Raw genomic sequence first — 2,316 nt, 5'->3', positions numbered from 1 at the left:
GAAATGAATGTGATTTATGAGAGCAAACATTTATTGTGATTTATAACATAATTCCTATAATAAAAACTTAACTATACAATAATAAATAAGTACATATATATATATATATATCTATCAACATATATATATATATATATATATATATATATTATATATATATACATATATATATATATATATGTATATATATACATATATATATATATATATTATATATATATATATATATATATATATATATGTATATATATACATATATATATATATATGTATATATATACATATATATATATATATATATATATATATATATATATATATATACACTGCGTCATAATATACAAAATTGCGTTGCTTGACATTAAACAACAAAGTGATTGAATAGCTAAAGCTAGTAAATAAAATAATGCTTGCACTAGAATTTTGCCGGGGTTACATTTAATGTTTATCGGTACAAGATCGCTAAATAGGTCCCAATCACTCATTAGGTTTGACTAAGTTAACTATGCATGTATGTATTCTAAAATTTATTGCTCTATGATAATGTTAGAAAGGAAATTAGATATGAATATAATAAGAGCAATAGATGGCAAAATGTTCTGAGTATGGGACAATGCCTTTCAGTTTCTACTTTTAACTTTTTTACTTCTGATTTCAAATTCTACCAAATTCTGCTTTGCTTTTCATCTTTCTTAGATCGATGAAAAAATATCAATGAATTACTGATCGAATATACCTTCCGTCAAAACTTGGTGTCTTGTGCCTACGTTCAAAATTCTGTGTGTGTATGTGTATGTGTATGTGCATGTGTGTGTATGTGTGTGTAATCAAATTTAGATGGTCATGCTTAATTATTCATCCATCGTTCCGTCTCCTTGGTCCACGATTCCTGAGATGGTCTTTAGAAAGAGTCTTCATAGGGTTCTCACAGGGCCTTCTCAGTGTCCTCCATAGGGTCCTCTCAGAGGAAACCGTCATTAGACTTTTCGGCTAGATTCCTAAGTATGACCAACTGAAATTATGGATATTATTCGACTACATTGTTCTTGGTCTCTCCTTAGGTCTCCTCCCGGTTGGCTCGGCTTGAAGAACACACCTTTCTATTCTTTCTGTGATATTCCAATCACATGTCCATAATACCGGAGTTGTGAACTGACAATGCGGAGAGACGGCACAACCAAGAGAAACTCGCTGATCTCCGAGCTAAGACAAATGGTGGCCCATTGATTATGATACACATGCGATGAATTGAGATTTCCGAATCTGCAACCCCACTCCAATATTCAACGAAATTTCTGTAACATGCATTCAGGTGATTACAAATCTTGTTTCATAAAAAGATGAATATTTTTGTTAGTGTTCACTGGTAATATAATATTTCACATCAGAATGGTAGAGTGGTTTAATGGTTAGAACGATTCCTACATTCTGACTTCAGATATCCATAAAGGTAACTTAAAATGTTATTCTTCCAGGACTCTTTTACTCTATTACTTGTTTCGGTCATTTGATTGTGGCCATGCTGGAGCACCGCCTTTAGTCGAGCAAATCGACCCCAGGACTTGTTCATTTTAAGCGTAGTACTTATTCTATCGGTCTCTTTTGCCGAACCGCTAAGTTACAGGGACGTAAACACACAAGCATTGGTTGTCAAGCGATGTGGGGGGGGAGGACAAACACAGACACACAAACATATACACACACACACACACACACACACACACACATATATATATATATATATATATATATATATATATATATATGGCGGGCTTCTTTCAGTTTCCGTCTACCAAATCCACTCACAAGGCTTGGTTGGCCCGAGGCTATAGTAGAAGACATTTGCCCAAGGTGTCACGCAGTGGGACTGAACCCGGAACCATGTGGTTCGTAAGCAAGCTACTTACCACACAGCCACTCCTACGCCTATAAAAATGTGTGACGCTTACAGCACCTAGGTTTCCCAAACGGTCACCCATCTAAGTAGTAACTAGGTTCGACGTTGCTTAACTTCGGTCATCGGACGAGAACCAGTGCTTTCGACGTGATATGGCCGTGATATGGACTGATGAAATAAAATAAAATTGCAGTTAAGTACGTATTGATTAAAGCACTAGGTTTCATAAGGCCGATTTCCCGGATTTTGTGACGTATAAGTGGCTGAGATCGCAATATACCCACTGAACAGGAAGCCAATTTTTCACAGCATTACTGATCTGCAGCTGTGAACTTGAAAAGTGTTTCGCTCCAGAACACATTGCCGGGCCGAGAATCGAAACCGCTATCGTAGGATCGTCTGTACAGCAATCTTAACCA

General features: G+C 35.5%; 1 pseudogene; it reads right to left on the bottom strand.

Annotated features, from left to right (window-relative positions):
* Positions 1–1,942: 1,942 nt before the first annotated feature.
* On the bottom strand, positions 1,943–2,061 carry LOC115215998 (annotated as a pseudogene).
* Between the last annotated feature and the right edge of the window lie 255 nt (positions 2,062–2,316).

The sequence above is a fragment of the Octopus sinensis genome, linkage group LG9 (assembly GCF_006345805.1).
Source record: "Octopus sinensis linkage group LG9, ASM634580v1, whole genome shotgun sequence".
In the NCBI taxonomy this organism is placed as follows: domain Eukaryota; kingdom Metazoa; phylum Mollusca; class Cephalopoda; order Octopoda; family Octopodidae; genus Octopus; species Octopus sinensis.
The sequence above is the reverse complement of the archived record's forward strand: the minus strand, read 5'-3'. Positions and strand labels throughout refer to the sequence as shown.